The 23,568-nt window shown below is 36.9% G+C and overlaps 1 pseudogene; it reads left to right on the forward strand.

Moving 5' to 3' along the window:
• Positions 1 to 256: 256 nt before the first annotated feature.
• LOC138897933 (uncharacterized) lies at positions 257 to 23,523 on the forward strand (annotated as a pseudogene).
• The last annotated feature ends 45 nt before the right edge of the window (positions 23,524 to 23,568 follow it).

Genomic DNA, 23,568 nt, shown 5'->3' on the forward strand with positions numbered 1-23,568 from the left:
TAAAGTTTTAATTTTCAGTTTATCTTGTTTGTGTTAACGCATGCTCTTCTCTTGAATGCGGAGGAGTAAAAGCGCAAACAACCTCCTTCCTCTTGATCCTGAAATTGAATGATCACTTCATAGAGTAAGGAGGGAAGTCGAAGCTAGAACTAGAGTAGAAAGAGAGTTGGACATCGTAGTTCAACCATAACCAATAGAGATGGCAAGTAATGAATAGCGTCTAGAGATAGAAGCTGCAAGGCCTAATCTTGCTAATATGACTCAGGCTATTGTGAAGCTTGGTATCACGGGTCACGTTGAACTCAAACAGTGCATGATACAGCTGATTCAGTCTATACGGCAATATGTGGGTCTATATCATGAAGATCCGGAGAGGCACATTCAGAACTTCCTGGAAATTACGGGCACTTACAATTATCCGAACATTTCCAAGGACTATGTCAGGCTGAATGTGATGACCCAATATGTCATCTTTAAATTTAATATTTATTTCTATCTTCTGAGACCTCAAATAGTACCATTCAACTTTCCTCGACTTGCGTGCATTTTTTGAAAATTTTTTATGTGAAAAATTGATTAAAATTTGAGATAGTGCTTTAAAACTCACTTAAGTTGACTATGGTAAATATTTTGGGCAAATAGACCCGGATCAGTATTTTGACGGTTCATGTAGTTCCGTATCGTGATTTGGGACTTGGGCGTATGCCCGGAATCGAATTCGGAGGTCCCTAGCTCGAATTATCGCCATTTAACGGAAACTAGAAATCTAAAGGCTAAATACTTTCAAAGTTTGACCACAAATTGACTTTTCTTGATATCGGGCTCGAATTTTGATTTCGAAAGTTGAAATAGTTCTGTTATGTCATTTATGACTTGTGCGCCAAATTTGAAGTCATTTCGGATTTGTTTAATATGATTCGGCACGGGTTTTGTAAAGTAAAAATTTCATAAACTCATAATTCCAAATCGAGGTATGAATCATAATTTTGATGTTGGTTGACGTGATTCGACACTCCGAGTAAGTCTGTATTATGTTACAGGACTTTTTGGTATATTTGGACGGGGTCCCGAGTACCCCGAGTGCGATTCAGATTGAAATCGAATCAAATTTAGGACTTAAGCAAATTTTGGAATTTTGTTGAGCGAAGCTTTGGCCGCAGAAGTGGCTCCGCGGAAGTATGAAGTCCATCGCAGAAGCGGAAGCAGAGGAGTTGGGCAAGAAGCTACAGAAGCAGAAAACTGGACGCTTTTGCGAGTCCGCAGAAGCAGACATTTCATTCACAAAAGCGGAAGGCAGCACAGATGCGCATTTGGCATCGCAAAAGCGACGCCGCAGATGCTGCCATTTCGTCGCAGAAGCGAAAATTGACAGAAACATAAGGGATCGAAAATCAGTCATTTCGCCATTTTTGTTTGAGTTTTAAAACCTCAGTTTTTGGGCGATTTGAAGGCGTTGTTCACGACTTCGGACTGGGTAAGTGTTCCTTATCATATATTGATGATATTTCACAAATCCATGTCGATATTCATCATTTATTTCTGATTTAGATGGAAAAAATCGGAATTTTTGTAAAACTTTCCAAAAACAAAAATTTAGGATTTGAAAGACAATACGATGTCGGAATTCGATAATTTTAGTATGGTTGAACTCGTATCGGAACGGGTATCCGGATTTCGTGATTTTTCGTCGAGTTTCGAAAAGTGAGCCCCACATTGACTTTTCTAAAAATGACTTAAATTAAGTCTCTTTTGAATTGTGAATAATTTCTAAAGCTTAAATTGAATTGTTGGTAAATAAATTGCTAGGTTTGATTGGTTTGGAGGATAATTCAAAAGAAAAAGTCGTGGTCGAGTGATCTCTTGAATTGCGAAACAAGGTAAGTGTCGTGATTAATCTTGACTTGAGGGAATAGAATCCTTGAATTATTTGTTACGTGAATTTCATGTGTAACGACATATAGGTGAGGTGACGAGTGCCTATACGTCGTCAAATTGATTATTTGCATATTTGTCTGAAAATCATAAATTATTTTAAATCATGAATTAATTAGTATATTAATTATTTCTCTCATATTCCTTGTCCAATATTATGTTTTGAATTCATGCTATAATTGTTACCTGCTTATTTGTTTTATGTGTCTTAATTTCTACTTGACATTTAGTGTCACGACCCAAAATCCAACTAGTTATGATGGCACCTAACCCAACCTGCTAGGTAAGCCAACTTTCAATTATCCAATTCCAATAACAATTATTAAAGCAATTTAAGTAAATAAAGATCTTAATTTTACACATTCCCCAAGAACTGATAGTACAAATCATGAACTTCTAAGAATAAAATATACAATGCTGGTATGAAGTAAATACATCATCTGTTTGAAAAGTACATAAACATAGTTTTATAAATCTAAGGCTACCATGAACAAGAGGCAGCTACAACCGGAGTGCAGGTACATCTTCAGATCCAGCTCCCAACGAACACAGCAACATCAGCAGCCAACATCTGCACGCAAGGTATAGAAGTGTAGTATGAGTATAACCGACCCCATGTACTCAATAAGTAACAAACCTAACCTTAGGTTGGAAGTAGTGACGAGCTTGTACCAAGGTCGGGTCCAAAACCAATAGTCCACAACAGTCCATAACAACGTAAAGCAAGTAATACAAGAAGTAACTCAGAGATAAAATGCACAGCAAAATCATGATTTCTGAAAATAGTTCTGCCTTTTAAGTATATCAGTGAAAACCAAATCATTTACCGGAATTGCCAAAAATATGAATAAGTTTGAAAATAATAATTTTCCCAAGATCCTTTCAATAATAAATAAGATGTTTCATTTCCTTTCCATATAGCAAGTGTGAAATACCTTTCTATGCTCACATATCAATGTGTGTAAAAGTCATGAATGACGTGATACCGTACAGCATGAGGAAAATGCGTCTCTATGCATGTATGTCATGTGTGCATGCCAATGCCATGTATCTCAGAGATGAATCATGTACTCACACTCTCAGAGTACTCAATCTCATTGCTTCTCACTTTTCACTCATCATGCTCAACCACTCGGTACTATATATGGCCCATACGGTCCAGGAAATTCATCTCGGAACATATACAACACTGACTATAAGTCACCCAGTACCAAGGAAAAAAGGCAATTCAACCCTGTGGAGAAATCCATCTCCAGGTAGTAAGTACTTCGGACAAATCCATGTTGAGGGAAATCGATCCCTCAATAGTATCATCCACGCTCACTGGGGTGTACAGACTCCGGAGGGGCTCCTTCAGCCCAAGCGCTATAAACCGCACAAACAACTCACGTCCTGCACGGACAACTCACGTGCTATATAAAGCCTATAAGACCTGCGGCAGGAGGGCAGCCCCGATCCACTATAATAATAATAATAATAATAATAATAATAATAATAATAATAATAATAATAATAATAATAATAATAATAATAATAATAATAATAATAATAATAATAATAATAATAATAATAATAATAATAATAATAATAATAATAATAATAATAATAATAATAATAATAATAATAATAATAATAATAATAATAATAATAATAATAATAATAATAATAATAACAATAATAATAATAAATTTAAATCTTTAAATGATTTAGAAGAACTTCTTGATAAAAAGTTATCTGGTTTGAATATCAAACCTATTGATTTATCAAAAGATTTTGCTGATAAATTAGATACTACTTTTGATTACAAAAATGAAGTTTGGTCAGAGTTTAATAAACTTAGAGGTTATCCCAAAAAGAATAGTAGGCATGCTGATAAACCCAGAATCCAAACTTATTATTACGATCATCCTACTCCTCAAGATGTCTTAATAGAGGAACGTGATTGGAATCAGACTAATACGTCTTATAGTGGTTCCGAAATTTATGAGTGGAATCTTGATGGATTGACTGATAGACAATTAACTATTCGTGTGCATAGAATGCTTATGTATGCAACTATCTGTAAGAGTATGAAAAATACAGATAGAACTATTTGCAAAATGATTGTTGCAAGTTTTACTGGCCAACTTCGTGGCTGGTGGGATAATTATTTGACTGTTGATGAAAAGTTAATGGTTATTAATGCTATAGCCACTGACGAAGGAGTTGATAACTTAGGCATGGCTCTTGTGAAAAATAGAGAAGATGTTATTTATACCCTTGTTCTTACAATATTAGAACACTTCAATGGTAGATTTACCAATCATCATAAGACAGTTCGTACTCTACTTAATGGTCTTAGATGTAGGACCTTAGGTGAATTCAGATGGTATAAAGACACCTTTATGAGTAGAGTTATGGAGTTACCAGAAAATAAGTACGACCATTAGAAAGCTAAGTTTATAGATGGCCTTCCCTCCTTATTTGCTGAAAGAGTTAGAAAGACTCTAAGAGGTAGCTTTGGTGAAATTCTGTACAAAGATTATACCTATGGTAAGTTGATAGGAATTTGCACATAGGAAGGTTAAACCTGTGCAATGAGTTAAAATTATCTAGACAGCTTAAGATGGATAAGCTTAAGGAAAGAAACCAATTAGGAGACTTTTGCACTCAGTTCGGTTTACCCGAGACTTCTACTCATAAGAAGAAGAAACACAAGTATCATAGATACCCTAACCCAGACAGTCCTTATAAGAGAAAGAGATCTAGATATAGATCTAAAGAAGAGCGTGATGCTAAAAAAGCCCATCGCAAGTCCACTAGATTTACAAAAAATAGGTCTAACCGTGATCTTGCTGATATTAAGTGTTATAAATGTGGAAAGTTTGGCCATATAGCTCCAAATTGTAAGCTTCAAAAGCTGAAAACCTTAGAACAAGACAATGAGTTACGTGATAAGGTTTATGGTTTATTATACACTTCTGGATCAGAATCTGATTATTATTATTCTGAGTCAGAATCTGAAGCTGAAATATATTTACTTGATTTATCTGATAGTGATAAAAATATTGATAATACTTGTGCAGCTTGCAAAGGTAATACGTGTACCTGTGATGATGATGAATTTTATAAATTGCAATCTCAGTTCTAATATTTGAACATAAAAACTATTACATCTGATAATGTAATAGAACTTTTAAAAGAAGTTACTGATGATAAACTTCGTGAAAAAATTATAAATTTGGCTGCAAGTACTAGTTCAAGTTCTTCAAAACCTTTTGAAAACTCAAAAAAAAGAATTTGAATATTCTACTCCTTATTCTTTAATAGAGGTTAATAACCGTCTTTTAAATAAAAATACTACTCCAGCAAGAGATTCTTCTTTCGATGATTTAAAGGTTGAAGTTGAAAACTTGAAACGAGAGATCAAATCTCTTAAACAAAATCAAATGATTTGTGATCATAGGATTACTCAGATTGAGAAAATCAATTCTCCAGCTGAGAAATCTGATGACAAAAACAAAGGTATTTCTGAAAATGATATTTCTTCTGAAAAACCTATTAAATTGATTCTCAATATGATATGTTTTTGGGAATGATGCAAATTGTTACTGCTCATAGATGGTATATTAAATGTACTATTCTAATTGATAATAGTTTTTCTATCACAAATATTGCTATGATTGATAGTGGAGCTGATGTTAGCTGCATTCAAGAAGGTTTAGTACCTACTAAATATTTTCAAAAAACTACTCATATGGTAAAGTCTGCATCAGGACATGCTTTAGATATCGAGTATAAATTACCTAATACTGGTATTTGTCAGAATAAAGTATGCATTCCTCACTTCTTTTTCTTAGTAAAAAATCAGTTATATCCTCCGATTATACTTGGAACATCGTTTATTAACGCTATTTATCCTTTCACTAGCATAGACTCAAAAGGTTTTCCTGCTACTTATAAGGATAAAGAGATAAGTTATACTTTTGTTACAGATCCTGTAACTAGAGATATAAATGCTTTAATTGATATGAAGCAAAGACATATTGATTCGTTACAATTGGAATTGTTTAGTATGAATATATTCGATAATTTGAATTCCACTAAAGTGCAGGAAAAGATTAAATAAATTTCAGAAAATATTGCTATTGATATTTGTGCTGAGCATCCCAGTGCTTTTTGGAATAGAAAAAAGCATATTGTCACTCTGTTATATGAAGATAATTTCTCTGAGAATGATATTCCTACTAAATCTCGACCTTGTCAGATGAACGCTGAACTGGTAGAATTCTGCAAGAAAGAGATTGATAATTTGTTACAAAAGGGTTTGATAAAACCCTCAAAATCTCCTTGGTCTTGCACAGCTTTTTATGTTAATAATGCTGTTGAAAAGGAACGCGGTATTCCTAGATTGGTTATTAATTATAAACCTTTAAGTAAGTTTTTAAAGTGGATAAGATATCCAATTCCCAATAAAAAGGATTTATTGTCAAGATTATATGATGCCAATATATTTTCAAATTTTGATTTAAAATCTGGATATTGGCATATTCAAATATTTAAAGAGCATACTTATAGAACTGCTTTTAATGTTCCATTTGGGCAATATGAATGGAATGTTATGCCTTTTGGTTTAAAGAATGCCCCTTCTGAATTTCAAAAAAATCATGAATGATATATTCAATCCTTATCTTGATTTTATCATTGTTTATATTGATGATATTTTGATATTCTCAAAAATATTTGAAATGCATATTAAGCATTTAGATATTTTTAAAAGAATTGTTATACAAAATGGTTTGGTTATTTCAAAATAAAAAATTAGTTTATTCCAAACTAATATTCAATTTTTAGGACATTATATTTGTCAAGAAAAAATTACTTCGATTCAAAGATCTATTGATTTTACTTCAAAATTTCCCGATGTTATTACTGATAGAACTCAATTACAAAGATTTTTGGAAAGTTTAAACTATATATCACCTTTTTATAAAGATTTGTCTCGTGATTTAGCCCCCATATATGATAGGCTAAAACAAAATTATAAAAACCCTTGGACTGATAGTCATACTATTTTGGTTAAAAATATTAAGCAACGTGTTAAATCTTTACCTTGTTTGGCCCTTGCTAATACTGCATGGCAAAAGATTATCGAGACTCATGCGTCCAATATTAGTTACAGAGGGATTTTGAAACAGATAAATCCTAATAATAATCATGAATATTTGATTAGATTTTACTCTGGAAAATGGTCTGAAGCCCAGAGAAAATACGCTACTGTGGCTCATGAAATGTTAACCATAGTTAAGTGTGTTTTAAAATTCCAAGATGATTTATACAATCAAAAGTTTTTGATAAACACTGACGCACAATCTGTTAAATATATGTTTAACAAAGATTTTAAATATGATGCCTCAAAAATGATATTTGCAAGATGGCAGGCTCAATTGGCCCCTTTTGATTTTGAAATTCAATACAAAAAGGGAATTGATAATTCTCTGCCGGATTTCTTCGTGAATATTTGTAGGATGGAACCCCCATGGGGTGGAGGTAGAGGTAGAGGATGGGGAAGATCATCCCCACATTCCAAAGGGAGAACATCCCCTTCAGGATCGTCATACGGATCCACATCAAACTCCCCAGTTATACAAATGGGAAGAAAAAGTTTGACTAATGAGAAAATATCTCTCAGAGGCGAGTCCTCGATGATAGGACCATCCATTCACCTGGAAGATATTTCAGAAAATAGTCTGTTATACGCACACTATTATTATTATTAGGAGAGAAGGCCGTGCGGATTACCGCCCGCCACTTTATCCTGTTAAAATGGTATCAGAGCCTAGAAACTTTCATGGTATATATGAGATAGATATGAAATATTTGACATAGATATGATTTTGTTTCTATGAATTTGGGAGCCTAGGAACTTTCATGGTATAATTATGTGCATGTTAGGATGGTTCAAATTGCTTTTAAGCCATTAACAATTAAAGGGTTACCAGAGACGTTTTTGGCTTCTCTTAGAGATGCTAGAAATCTGAATTTTAGACAGTCTCTGATGGGTTCTATTGAATCTACTGTGGCCTACGGTCTAGTATATTTTAATACTCAACCCAATCTTCAATTATCTCTATCTGATGTTTAATATACTTGATGCCTTGACATTAAATGTGAAAACGCATGGTTAAAATTATGCACCTGGTTCTGAACTTATATGTTTATCATATAGAATTTATTTCAAATTGCTATTTACGTTAAACCCTAGATGTAAATTATATGATACATCTGATCAGACTATATTAGTGGAAACGAATTTTGCAAAGTCTAAGGTTACCACTAGGAGACCTATTAAGTGGGAAGAAATTAATTTCCCAACTACTTGGACTTTGGATTCGGTTATATCCCCATCATGACCCAAAACTAACCCCCTGTCGTGATGGCACCTATCGTGGAACTAGGAAAGCCGACTCATTTCCAAAACAAAACGATATTTTCATTTCAAAGATAATTTCAAGGTAAAAACCTCCATATAAAGAGTTCAAATCAAAGAAAAACAGAAGTGCAGAAAAGAAAAGCCCGACATCGGGGTGTCACTAGTCATGAGCAGCTACTATAATCTGTCTAACAATATCAAGGCTAACTTAGCCTGAAAAATAGCTAAATACAACTAAAGGAAGATAAGAGGGAGAAGAGCAGGGGCTGCGATTGCCAAATAGCTACCTTACTATCTCCAAGAAAACCTGTAACCAGAACATTCAATAATCGCTACCGTGTCCAGCTACACCTGAATCTGCACACAAGGTGCAGGGAGTAATGTGAGTACGCCAACTCAGTAAGTAACAACAATAAATAAAGACTGAACAGTAGTGACGAGCAATAAAGTATATAACGTTCATATCATGAAATCTCAGTAAAGTACAACATGCTTTAAAATCAGTGTTTGAATCGAATCGTCTCGTTTAAACCGGGTTCCAGTAAAAATTATTTAAAAATATTTTTCCAACAGTTTTTCTCAAACAAGGCTCAATGCAAAGGTGAGTAAAAATGATGAAATCATAAACAGCCGCTCGGGCATACCTCACAATCACTCTTGCCACTCGGGCATACCTCACAATCACTCTTGCCACTCGGGCATACCTCACAATCACTCTTGCCTCCCAGTCACTTAGCACTCGGCACTCGGCACTCACACTCAGTAGGTACCTGTGCTCACTGGGGGTGTGTATAGGCTCCGGAGGGGCTCCTTCAGCCCAAGCGCTATAATCTGCATGGACAACTCACGTGCGATAATAATAGAGTATGCTGTAGGCGGGCAGCCCCGATCCACACTCATCCTCACAAATCAGGCCCTTGGCCTCACTCAGTCATAAATATCTCAAGCCACTCGGGCATTTCAGTAAAACAGGGCATTCGGCCCAAAATATTTATATGCATCAAAATAGAGTCATAAAACTGAGTTATGCGGTAAACAAGTATAAACATGACTGAGTATATGTTTTCAATCGAAAACAATGAGAGGATGGTAAGAAACAGCCCCTAAGGGTCCATACAGCATTGGCGCAAGGCCCAAACATGGCATTCAGCCCAATTTATAGAAATTCTTTCTAAAACATATAAGTATCAAATGGTTTCAACAAAGTATGCAACTTTACAGTTGCCATGGGACAGACCAAGTCACAAATCCCCAATAGTGCACGCCCACACGCCCGTCACCTAGCATTTGCGTCACCTCAAAATAATAGAATGATACGAAATCCGGGGTTTCATACCCTCAGGACTAGATTTACAATCGTTACTTACGTCAACAAGATGAACCCAACGTCGAGCAAGCTAATCAATACTCAGGAAATTTCCACTCCGTGCGTATCCACCTCTGAATGCCCTCTTGTCTCCTCAATTCAATGCCAACGATCCGAAACTGAAATTCACCCCTTAATGATAATACAATGATCTACTATACTAAGCAACTTCAATCTACAATATCAACATCCATTGGGACCAATTTTAGTAACAAATCCCATAGGTTCATTGTATTCATAAATTTCATCGCCAAGATTACCATTCACCTTCTCTCTTATTTTCTCAAAAGTACTATTCATGCCATGAACTAGAGTTTTATAATCCAATCTTTCAACCATTAAAACTTGTAACAAATGCTTCAAATACTTCTAGCTACTCATAATAAACGAGTTTGAAGCATTGGAATTACTTCTAGTAGATCAATCTTGAAAAATCACAACTTTGGTGATTTTTGTGTTCTTGAGGATTTGATGATGAAATCTTGTATTTGGATGTAAAAATGATGTTAGAACTCATGTATATTGAGTGATAATCAACCCAAAACATCATTAAAAACTTACCTTGGTTGATTGGACTTGACTTGAGCTCAAAATCGCCCCTTCACTTCAAGAACCCTAACCCCCAAATACACAAAATACCCTCTTTACCCAACCTTGTATTTATAGGCCCAGATTTCTGGGTTTTGGATGTGGCCCTAGATGCTTCGCATCCCCACTTCACTCCTCTTTGAAGGTCGGATGCGGACGTGGATGCTATGGCAGCACTTCACTGCCAGCCTCTCTTTCGGAGGCGGCCTCGGATGCTTCGCATCCGCAGGCTTCTCCGCCAGCCTTTGATAATTTGGTCACAACATCTTGTAGGAATGTCCAAATGATGAATGGTTTGAAGAGTTAGAAACTAGACTCAAAGATCTTTCATTTGATAGGTAATAAACCATATAACACTTCGTATAATGAGAGTTATGCTCAATGGAATTTAGGTCTTATGCGAACTCACTTGAAACTTTAGTCTTATGAAATTTCCAACTTCCAAACTTCTCATTAACCATCCGAAATCATCCCGAGCCCCTCGAGACCTTAACCAAATATACCAACAAGTCCTAAAATATCATACGAACTTAGTCGCATCCTCAAATCACCTCAAACAATGCTAAAACCATGAATTACACCCCAATTCAAGCCTAATTCCTCTACGGGCTCCCAAATAATATTCCGGACACGCTCCTAAGCCCAAAATACCATACGGAGCTATTGGAATCATAAAAATTCAGATCCAAGGTGATTTACATATAGGTCCATATCTGGTCCACTTTTCTAACTTAAAATTTTCAATCATGAGACTAAGTGTCTCGTTTCACTCCGAGTTCCTTCCGGACTCGAACCAACTAATCCGATATAACATAATATAGTTGAATAACACAAAAAGAAGTAGGAATGGGGAAAACAGGGTTACAACTCTCGAAATGACCGGCCGGGTCGTTACAATCCCCTAGTCAGATTACTGATGTTGTTAGTAATACTGAATATTCTCATATTACTCAAAATCTGGATGGTAGGATTTGCATTCAGTTTGATGATAATAGTTCCACTTATAATAGGCAGTCATTTTCTAATAATAGACTTTTGACTGCTACTAGTTCTAATAATAATAGACATTCATTTACCAATCGTAGACTGTTACCTGATATTCAACATATTTCTCCTGTTGAACCAGTCTATGGACCAGCTAGAAATCGTGCTGCATCTTTGCATACAATTTCTACTAAAGTGGGTGATAAGCCAGTTGAAAGGGTTAAGATTAACCCCCAGACAAATATTGTTCAGGATAGTGAAAATATTTCTGATAAGGATATTCCTTCTGTATCCGAGATGGATTTTAACCCCAATGATGTTTAATGATCCCACACCAAATAGATTTTAGTCTAGGGTCACAAGCTAGAATTTATATTCAAAAATATTTTTTCAGTGACAAATGAAACCGGTTTAAAACTTGGTTTTTTGATACCTATAGTAAAGATGATTTAAATAATATTTCTCAAGAGTTTTATGAAACTTGTGCTTTACACAATCAAATTATGTATTTTGTTCCTTGGTTTATAACCACATATTTACCGCTTTATATAAAGGTTTTAGAAAGGTCTTTTAAAGATGGGAGTGGCAATATTACTAACGCCATTTACCCTCCTCAAGCACCTTTTGTTTTATCAAATAATACAGGTATTACATTTACTGCATTTCAAAACTTTATTGATGAAGATATTGCTGCAGTCAGCATCGCAGAAATTAATAAACTAATTTCTCAAAATAATTATTTGAGTTTATATGTTAAAGTTTTAGGTGAACAAATCAGTTTTCTTGATAAAAAACTTGATGGTTTAACAGTTTTGATAAAAGATATGAGTACTAACAAGATTTTAACTGATATTGCCTCTACGTCAGGAAGCAAATCAGAACCTCAAATTGTTCTTACTCGTGTTCAAAGACCCCCTGAGATTCAGGATCAAGTGGCGGGCGGTAATCCGCATGGCCTTCTCAACTGAGCTAAAACAGAGATCACCGATTGATCGGGAACTGGAATTGTTTCACACCTCTGTTGACTGTTATATGTCCACCGAGGTTTCCACCAGTTAAAGATCTCTATTTTAACACTATTGAGAATTCTTAATCTAGCTAATTCAGCATCCTTATGTTTAATACTGGCGGCAATCCGCACAATCAGTAAGGATATAAGAATCGAAATATACTAGTATTTTTTATATATTTTTATGACTGTATGAAAGGTTAAACCTTTTACTCAAGCAAGGGGTCTGTCTTAATATAATACATACTCTCATTGAGCCCATGTGTCTAGCAGTTCTGACCGTGAAAGAAGATGCCCTTTTCAACTCATTCATCGGGTTAAGGTTCACGGCTGGCTAGACGGAGCCACTAAGGCAAAGCCAATAAGAGTAGTGCTATATTAGACTGTACCAACCATCTCGAAACCAAGTCAAGAAATTATATACAAAATTCATTTATATTTTGATAGATGCCATCTCTTTCATGGTTTATATAGGAGAGAAGTTAGATATTCATCATAGATACAATTGCATCGTGCAGCTCGATCCCAAAATATCCTCACGTTCAGGTCCTCGGCCTCCCTCAGTCGTTAATCTCTCCAGTCTCTCTCTCATGGGCTCCCAATGTCATGAAAATAGCCCGAACATGATGATAAGATATATCAATAAATAACAACAGAGACTGAGATATGATATGAAATGAAATGAATATGACTGAGTATGAATTTCCAATTTTAAAACAAATAATTCACAATAATATGACCTTTGGGGGTCCCAATAACACTGGCACATAGCCTCAACATGATTTTTAATATGATTCTATGCTCAATTTCTTTAACACATAAAATTGCATGGAAAATGCAAAGATTATTTGACTACAAAATTCCACTGAACAATTACGTCACAATTTCTATGGTGACGTCCACACGCTCGTCACCTAGCATGTGCGTCACCTTCATCAATTCACATAATACGTATATTCAGGATTCATACCCTCAGGTCCAAGATTATAAGAGTTACTTACCTCGAACAAGCCGAATCCAATGTCGAGCAAGCTAAACAATGCTCAAAAAATTCCATTCTGCGAGTATCAATTTCTGAACAGCTCAAATCTAGCCAAAATAAATTTGATTCAGTCCAAACAATTATAGAAATAAATTCCATATCAAAATACTAATATTTTCCCACAAAATCCCAAATTACACTCCAAAAATCGCCCGTGGGACCCACCGACGAAACTCAAAAAATCCGACAACCCATCCAATTACAAGTTCAACCATACTAATTTCACTCAATTCTGAATCCAAATCGATGTTCAAAACTCAAAAATTTATTTTATGAAATTATAGGAATTTCCTTCGATTTCTTTTGAAGATTCGATAATCTTACACCAAAAATGAAGATTAATTCATGAAATATAATCACAAGGGAATCAAGAACACTTACCCCAAGTTATGTGGAAATATTCCTCTCCAAAATCGCCCAAAAATCCGAAAATGGGTGAAAATGTCGAACCCTTGAACTTAAAGGATTCTGCCCAGCACTTTCGCAGATGCGGTCAAGAGGTCGCACCTGTGACCCTCGCTTATGCGAGAATAGCTTGGCCAGCCCAGATCGCTTCTACGATGCCTAGGACCGCACCTGCGGTCGCGCTTTCGCGCAACAAGCACCGCACCTGTGAAGACCCTCGCTTCTGCATGTATAATGTCGCTTTTGCAACCATCGCGCCTGCGAGTCCATTTCTGCAGGTGCGAAAAAACCAGAACCAGCAGCCTTTAATAATGCAATATGCAACGAAATTAATCGGAACCTCATCCGAAACTCACTCGAGGCCCCCGGGACCTCAACCAAATATACCAACGAATCCCATAACATAATACGTACCTACTCGAGGCCTCAAATCACACCTAAAACATCGAAACGAAAAATCACACCTCAAATCAAAATCTATGAACTTTGAGCTTTCAAATTCTATATCTTGTGTCGAAACACATCAAATCAATCCGGAATGACTTCAAATTTTGCACACAAGTCACATTTCACATTACGGACCTATTCCAATTTCCAGAATCAGATTCCGACCCCGATATCAAAAAGTCAACCCCCGGTCAAACTTCCCAAAAAAAATCAACTTTCGCCATTTCAAGCCTAATTCCACTACAGACCTCCAAAAACAGTTCCGGACACGCTCCTAAGTCCTAAATCACCATACGGAGCTAATGGAATCATCAGAGTTTGAATCCAAAGTCGTTTACATATAGATCAACATCTGGTCGACTTTTCTAACTTAAACCTTCCATTTATGAGACTAAGTATCTCATTTCACTCTAAATTCTCTTCGGACCCGAACTAACTAATTCGATAAGTCATACAACAGCTATAAAGCACAAACGAAATAGTAAATAGGGGAACGAGACTGTAATACTCAAAACGACCGGCCGGGTCATTACATTCTCCCCTACTTAAACATACGTTCGTCCTCGAACGTGCCAAGAGTTGTTTTCAAGCCATCAAATAACTACTCTATCTTACCACGCACGTACCCGGGGGTGATCCCACGTCACCCTATTCCATATAGGCCTGACAACACAATACAACTGAAAATCATTAATTTAACCTTACACCAAAAACCTTGGAATTCAATTCCCAACCTTCAGAATTTCTTTTCAAGACACGAATCTTACATTTACACACTGTGTGAGTATGAACAAGTTGTATCGAGCCATAACCATAACCACAGACATAATCACCTAACATATTACACAACCCGCATGCTCGTAGCACCATTCCTGATCACAGTAACTACTTCAAACCAACCAAGTACTAGTATTAAACCCATATTGAACCAAACCTCATCCCAAAACCTTCGTACACTGTTGATAATAAAATAAACACGCAAAAATCTCATGACCCCTTATCAGATCAATAGGTCATGGAGCTCTCTTGCCCAACCAGAACCATAATCACTTGTTAAGCTGACTTTCAATATTATCCTTCCGAATATACTGTAATCAAATATGATAGTACCCATTCTAGGTCCAATGACCTTACATTATTAAATACAACCATCCCACAAACACGCCACATCAATATAACTTAGAGCCACAAACCGTGCCATCCGTGCACCAATACGCAATAATTCAAATGTACTCAATCGTGAAAATGACTCAAACAAGAGAACCGTCCTGCAAGCTCGACGGGTACCACCCTAACGCAATGCTAAGAACCCATCACAAACCGTAGAACCATAACACACGAATCTAACACCAAGGATCATATCTCAATATAACTCTGCCGCAAATGCACGACCCCATCCAAACACCGATCCATATGAAATACCTCAGCCACCATGCTCAAAATCAAAAACCACGCGTAATCCGACATCAATTACTCAAAGTGCATTACCCTAACCATGGAGAAGCAAATGACACAGTGCCACACAAACCCGAAAGAATATAACCAATGAATCACAACTCCTCGTAGCATAAAAGAGTAACTCACAGATCATTTCAGAATACCAAAAAGCTCAACATCACCCGAACGACACATCCCTCAACAATAGCAGTATGGAGCGAACCAATCCGACCCGGTGTAGAATACACATCCTAATTGGGCCTACCAATGGACCCCCAAATCAACTCTGGTCACCCACAAATAGATAAATAACCCTCCGAAAATCCACAACGACTGAGTCATAATACATACTATTATCTGGCTAGCTTCGGCCACGACTTCACAGTCCGTAACCATGAAACAATCTTCTCCTGACAACTCCCAGTCTCCCAATCCATAGAACACGCGAATCACCATTTGTGATCCAATCTCCATCACTAGAATGACTAACACATCTTTCATGCATGATCATCCCACGAGGAATACTTCTATAATTCTCCTGTGCCACATAGCAAAAATCTGAATATCAGTAGTATATCAACCAGGTGAGTACAGCAATACCAATGAACACCCTTAAATCAAAACACTATGCACTTTTTGAAATGCACATTGTTCTCAGGGATTACCGAGCAGTTATAACATTCATCTAAATATTTAAGACTGGCCATTCTGTCCAAAATTCGTGATCTCCCTTTTCAAGAATGAACTACCACCTTGTACATGTAAATCTAAACCCCGCATAACACCCACATATAAAAAATACGAGAACCTCATAATCATTCTGAGTCACAAGTAGAATACAAATTCGATCATCCAAAAGCCTTACATTTAATCCCATCCGGTATAAAATCACAATACTCAACATGTTCCTCAGGCCGGTAGGAAATATCCATCTCAAACTATGGTAGAAATCCTCGAGAATGCCTTGGAATCCATTTATACATAATCAAGCCATTAGAACTTAATCTTTCTAACTCGACTAACCCACACAGGTTTCCAAATCCGAAAGTTTTGCCACAAAACACCCGTAAAGCCCCCACCTCATCATAAGAACCAAAAGAACCGAGCATACCATCGCCATATTGATCCAGCATGTTACCCATTTGTCCTATTTACTCCGAGTTTCTTCTGAATTACCCTCGAGTTAACAATTCTCCTTGTCAGAACACAACGATCCTTACCCAAAGCTCACTACAAGACATCCTAACATAATACCACATCACCCTGAGGTCCATAAGCCACTGTATTCTTCTTAAGATCCTCCATAAATACCACAACTGTAACACTCACTTTGAAAATTCCTTATGTGAATTTAAAATTGTTCCTCTTCCCTTTTTTTATACTGAAATGTAGAATCCATAGTCATATAGAATTACCGCAAATCCCGGCACCACTAAATGTAAATCTCAGATTCTATCCATGCACAAATCTTCTCGATTGCTATATATAAGTCTCGAACCCATTAGAACCTTCTCGGGAGTAACCCATTTTGCTCAAATCTAAATTGCACCACCTAAATGGGATGAAAGACAAGTGCCTCATTAGCACAACAACACTCAAAGAGGTAACCCTGCCCTAACACCACCAATCAAATTCATACTTTGTATACACTACATCCTTCACAATTAACAACTCACTCCTTCCATGATTTTCATATACTCATAAAGTGCCATATATCCCATATCTAGGAATTTCAGTATTCTAGTCATCCTCGATCTCAACCTCTGCAAGTCATAACTAATCCACAAATATGCCTCAGACCAAAACTAAAATTTAACATATAACCATGAAATTGAATTGTCAATAGCAGGCTCCCTCACTTGGCTCAGAGCCATAAATCAAAACATTCGATAACTCACAATACCCATACTCTATTACTGCCATGATGTTGCAGTCAGTTCAATGAAAATTCTTCTCAAGCTCATGTAACACCAACCATAAAATACCTTGATCATCCTCTAAGCTCGCATTTATTCTCTTGACAGTCAAGTCAACTTTCTTAACCAGATTCAAATTCAAATCTCAACACATATAACCCGTAGGTAGAAAAGAAACTCTCCAATCAACATTATAAAGAACACACCTACGTAGATTACTCTACAGGAGATAAACCACCTGCTTAGCCTCAAATTGGCATCTTGTTATACCCTTTCGCAGCCACAATTACTATGAAATCACTTAATCTTTCTGAGTCCAAACTCATTAACCAGACACGAGAATTTAATTTTCTCCAAAATTTAACAACGTGAAATATCTTTCAAAACATTCACACTCGAGACTGTACGTCACATCAAAAAAAAAATCAAGCACCCAATGGCCTTCCTTTACACTTGAAGGAAACACTTCTTGCCACATTCACATCATCTTAACACATCCCGCAGTTACATCATACTCATCACAAAGCCATTTCACCGCTCATAGAGCCACAAATTCCACTCGTAGGGACATTACTGGATATATGAGTCCAAATGTACAAGTTATAACTGAAGCTACCGAGCCTAAGCTACGGTCCAAACCTAGCCTCAAGTCCTCCAGACTGGCCTATCACCAAAACACAGAATAAAATCTTGTGCCTCGTTCATAGAGTCACAAGTCGGCGATGCACAGCTGATACCGAGCGCTCATGTGCGCATACGAATATGTGAAAGGAATTCAAAGAGTTATATTTCAAGCTGAATCAATTCCGCACAATAAGGAAAGAAACATGGGAAGTATATATCCTAAATGCCCTATAGCCTCTCGAAGATAAGTATGGACGTCATCATACCGATCCACAAGACTCTACTAGACACTTGCTCATGACTCGTAGAACCTATGAACCTAGAGCTCTGATATCACCTTGTCACGACCCAAAATCCAACTAGTCATGATGGCACCTAACCCAACCCGCTAGGTAAGCCAACTTTCAATTATCCAATTCCAATAACAATTATTAAAGCAATTTAAATAAATAAAGATCTTAATTTTACACATTCCCCAAAAACTGGTAGTACATTTCATGAGCTTCTAAGAATAGAATATACAATGCCGGTATGAAGTAAATACATCATCTGTTTGAAAAGTACATAAACAGAGTTTTATAAATCTAAAGCTACCATGAACAAGAGGCAGCTACAACCGGAGCGCAGGTATATTTTCAGATCCAGCTCATAACGAACACAGCAACATCAGCAGCCAACATCTGCACGCAAGGTGTAAAAGTGTAGTATGAGTACAACCGACCCCATGTACTCAATAAGTAACAAACCTAAGCTTAGGTTGAAAGTAATGACGAGCTTATACCAAGGTCGGGTCCAAAACCAATAGTCCACAATAGTCCATAACAACGTAAAGCAAGTAATACAAGAAGTAACTCAGAGATAAAATGCTCAGCAAAATCATGATTTCTGAAAATAGTTCTGCCTTTCAAGTATATCAGTAAAAACCCAAATCTTTTACAGGAATTGCCAAAAATATGAATGAGTTTGAAAACAATAATTTTTCCAAAATCCTTTCAATAATAAATAAGATGTTTCATTTCCTTTCCAGATAGCAAGTGTGAAATACCTCTCTATGCTCACATATCAATGTGTTTAAAAGTCATGAATGACGTGATACCGTACAGCATGAGGAAAATGTGTCTCTATGCATGTATGTCATGTGTGCATGCCAATGCCATGTATCTCAGAGATGAATCATGTACTCACACTCTTAGAGTACTCAATCTCATTGCTTCTCACTTTTCACTCATCATGCTCAACCACTAGGTACTGTATATGGCCCATACGGCCCAGGAAAATCCATCCTGGAACATATACAGCACTGACTATAAGTCACCCAATACCGAGGAAAAAGGGCAATCCAATCCTGTGAAGAAATCCATCTCCAGGTAGTAAGTACTTCGGACAAATCCATGTCTAGGTAAATCCATCCCTCAATAGTATCATCCACGCTCACTGGGGGTGTACAGACTCTGGAGGGGCTCCTTCAGCCCAAGCGCTATAATCTGCACGGACAACTCACGTGCTGCATGGATAACTCACTACTATATAAAGCCTATAAGTCCTGCTGCAGGCGGGAAGCCTCGATCCACATAATAATAATAATAATAATAATAATAATAATAATAATAATAATAATAATAATAATAATAATAATAATAATAATAATAATAATAATATATATAAAGCCAACATGGCCTGCTGCGGCGTGCAGCCCGATACTAAAATATCCTCACAGTCAGGCCCTAGGCCTCCCTCAATCATCAATCTCTCCAGTTTCTCTCTCATGGGCTCCCAATGTCATGAAAATAGCCCGAACATGATGATAAGATATATCAATAAATAACAACAGAGACTGAGCTATGATATCCAATGAAATGAATATGACTGAGTATGAATTTTTAATTTTAAAACAAATAATTCACAACAATATGACCTCTATGGGTCCCAATAACACTAGCACATAGCCTCAACATGATTTTTAATATGATTCTCTGCTCAATTTCTTTAACACATAAAACTGCATGGAAAATGCTAAGATTATTTGACTAAAATATTCCATAGAACAATTACGTCACAATTTCTATGGTGCACGCCCACATGCCTGTCACCTAGCATGTGTGTCACCTTCATCAATTTACATAATGCATATATTCAGGGTTCATACCCTCAGCTCCAAGATTAGAAGAGTTACTTACCTCGAACAAGCCGAATCCAATGTCAAGCAAGCTAAACAATGCTCCAAAAATTCCATTCAACGCGTATCAACTTCTGAATGGCTCAAATCTAGCCACAATAAATTTGCTTCGGTCCACACAATTATAGAAATTAATTCCATATCAAAATACTAATATTTTCTCACAAAATCCGAAATTACACTCCAAAAATCGCCCGTGGTGCCAACATCTCGGAATCCGACGAAACTCACAAAATCCGACAACCCATCTAATTACAAGTTCAACCATACTAATTTCACTCAATTCCAACTCCAAATCGATGTTCAAAACTCAAAAATTCATTTTATGAAATTATAGGAATTTCCTTTGATTTCTCTTGAATATTCAATAATCTTACACCAAATATGAAGATTAATTCATGAAATATAATCACAAGGGAGTCAAGAACACTTACCCCAAGTTGTTTGAAAAAATTCCTCTACAAAATCGCCCACACTGAGCTCCAAAATCCGAAAATGGGTGAAAATGTCGATCCCTTGAACTTAAAGGATTCTGCCTAGCACTTTCGCAGATGCGGTCAAGAGGTCGAACCTGCGACCCTTGCTTCTGCAGAAAAAAACTCGCTTCTGCGAGAATAGCTTGGCCAGCCCAGATCGCTTCTGCGATGCCTAGGACTGCACCTGCGTTGCACTTTTGCGCAATAGGCACCGCACCTGCGAAGACCCTCGCTTCTGCGTATATAATGTTGCTTCTGCGACCATCGCACATGCGAGTCCATTTCCGCAGGTGCAAAAATACCAGAACCAGTAGCCTTCAACAATGCAATATGTAACAAAATTGATCTGAACCACGTCCGAAACTCACTCGAGGCCCCCGGGACCTCAACCAAATATACCAACGAGTCCCATAACATAATACAGACCTACTCGAGGCCTCAAATCACACCTAACAGCATCGGAATGACGAATCACACCTCAAATCAAAATCTATGGACTTTGAACTTTCAAATTCTATATCTTGTGCCGGAACACATCAAATCAATCCGGAATGACTTTAAATTTTGCACACAAGTCACATTTTACATTACGGACCTATTCCAATTTTCAAAATCGGATTCCGACCCCGATATCAAAAAGTCAACCCCCCGGTCAAACTTCCCAAAAAAATTTAACTTTCGCCATTTCAAGCCTAATTCCACTACAGACCTCCAAAATTTTTTCTGGACACGCTCCCAAGTCTAAAATTACCATATAGAGCTACTGGAATTATCAGAATTCAAATCCAAAATTGTTTACACATAGATCAGCATCCGGTCGACTTTTCCAACTTTAGCTTTCCATTTAAGAGACTAAGTATCTCATTTCACTCTAAATTCTCTTCGGACCCGAACTAACTAACCTGATAAGTCATACAACAACTATAAAGTACAAACGGAGCAGTAAATAGGGGGACGGGGCTGTAATACTCAAAACGACCGGCCGGGTCATTACATTTAGTATATTAAATATTAAATTGCCTATTTTCTCTCTGATTTTCATAATTAATTGATACTTATCATTACTTGTTTCCTAAATAAATCATAATCATTGTATGCCTTGTTTCCTAATAATTCCTTATTGAATGTGGTATTTCTTGGGGTATTTTTACATTTAAGAGTTGTTAAATTATATTGTTGGAGTGGGTTGCACGCCGCAACGGATTTATTTTAAGTTTATATTGTTGGAGCGGGTTGCACGCTGCAACAAATTTATTGAAAGTTTATATTGTTGGAGCAGGTTGTACGCCGCAACGGAATTTAATTGAAAGATTATATTGTTGGATCGGTTTGCACTCCGCAACGGATTTTATTTTAAGTTTATATTGTTGGAGCGGGTTGCACGCCGCAACGAAAAATTAATTGAAGGTTTATGACTGTTGAATTGACTTCAATAATTGATATGATTTACCAGTTTTACTTCTTTTCCTATTATTATTATTATTGCATACATGTTAATGTAAGCGACTTGCCTTAGCCTCGTCACTACTTCGTCAAGGTTAGGCTCGGCACTTACAGAATACATGAGGTCGGTTGTACTCCTACTACACTCTGCACTTCTTGTGCAGATACCGGAGTTGGTCCCAGCGGCGTACTATAGATTTGCTCAAATTCAACTATCAAAGGAGACTTAAGGTATAGCTGCACAGCGTTCGCAACTCTAAAATCCCCTTCTACTTTATCTTAGCTGTGTGCTTTCTTTCAGACAGCTTTATTTTATTCAGACCCTTGTTTATATTATTCTAGAAGCTCGTGCACTTGTGACTCCAGTTATAGGTTGGTGTTTAGACATCGTTATCATTTTGGTTTGTTTACTTTAATTCAGACATTATTCCAGTTGTTAGTTTCTTTACTACTTAATTAAAATGAATTGTTAAAAATGATTAAAATAATTCTAATGTCGGATTGCCTAGCAAGTGAAATGTTAGGTGCCATCACGGTCCCGAATGTGGGAATTTCGGGTCGTGACACTGACACTGATTCCCTTTTCACTGCTGGGGGAAGCTAATGAATGGTTGCAAAAGGAGCCTGCGAACTCAATCCACACTTGGAATGATCTAGCAAGGAAATTCTTAGTCAAGTTTTCCCCACTAAGAAGACAAAGTTGCTGAGGAGCCAGATTCTTGGGTTCCAACAATGGGATGGCGAGACTCTTCGTCAAGCTTGGGAAATATACAAAAAGCTACTCAGAGACTGCCCGTATCATAGTCAGACGGATGAGGTATTGGGTCATACTTTCGTTGATGGGCTAGATGAGGCATCAAAGATGAATATTGATTCAGCTTGTGGGGGTAGTTGCATGGCGAGGCCGTATAGTAAATCCAGGTCCTGCTAAACAACTTCACTGCTAATGATCATAATTGGCAAGGAGATGGGGAATCACAAAGAGCAATTAAACAGAAAGCAGTCGATGTAATTGAGCTTGATGACTTCTCATCCATGAGAGAAGATATAGCAAAATTGGCAAATCTGATGAATAGAATGACAATGCACCAAACACAACAGATGCAACATGTACAACAGATGTCTACTTGCTGCGAATTATGTGGTGATAGTCACATGGGTGACATATGCCTCGCGAATCCTGAATCTATCTACTATGTAGGGCAACAGAGCAGAGGTCCGATGAACCAGCATGCACAATATGGGAACACTTACTATCCAAATTAGAAGAGTCATCCTAACTTCTCCTGGGGTGGAAATCAGTCGACTCAG

This window comes from Nicotiana tomentosiformis, chromosome 8 (assembly GCF_000390325.3).
Source record: "Nicotiana tomentosiformis chromosome 8, ASM39032v3, whole genome shotgun sequence".
Taxonomy (NCBI): domain Eukaryota; kingdom Viridiplantae; phylum Streptophyta; class Magnoliopsida; order Solanales; family Solanaceae; genus Nicotiana; species Nicotiana tomentosiformis.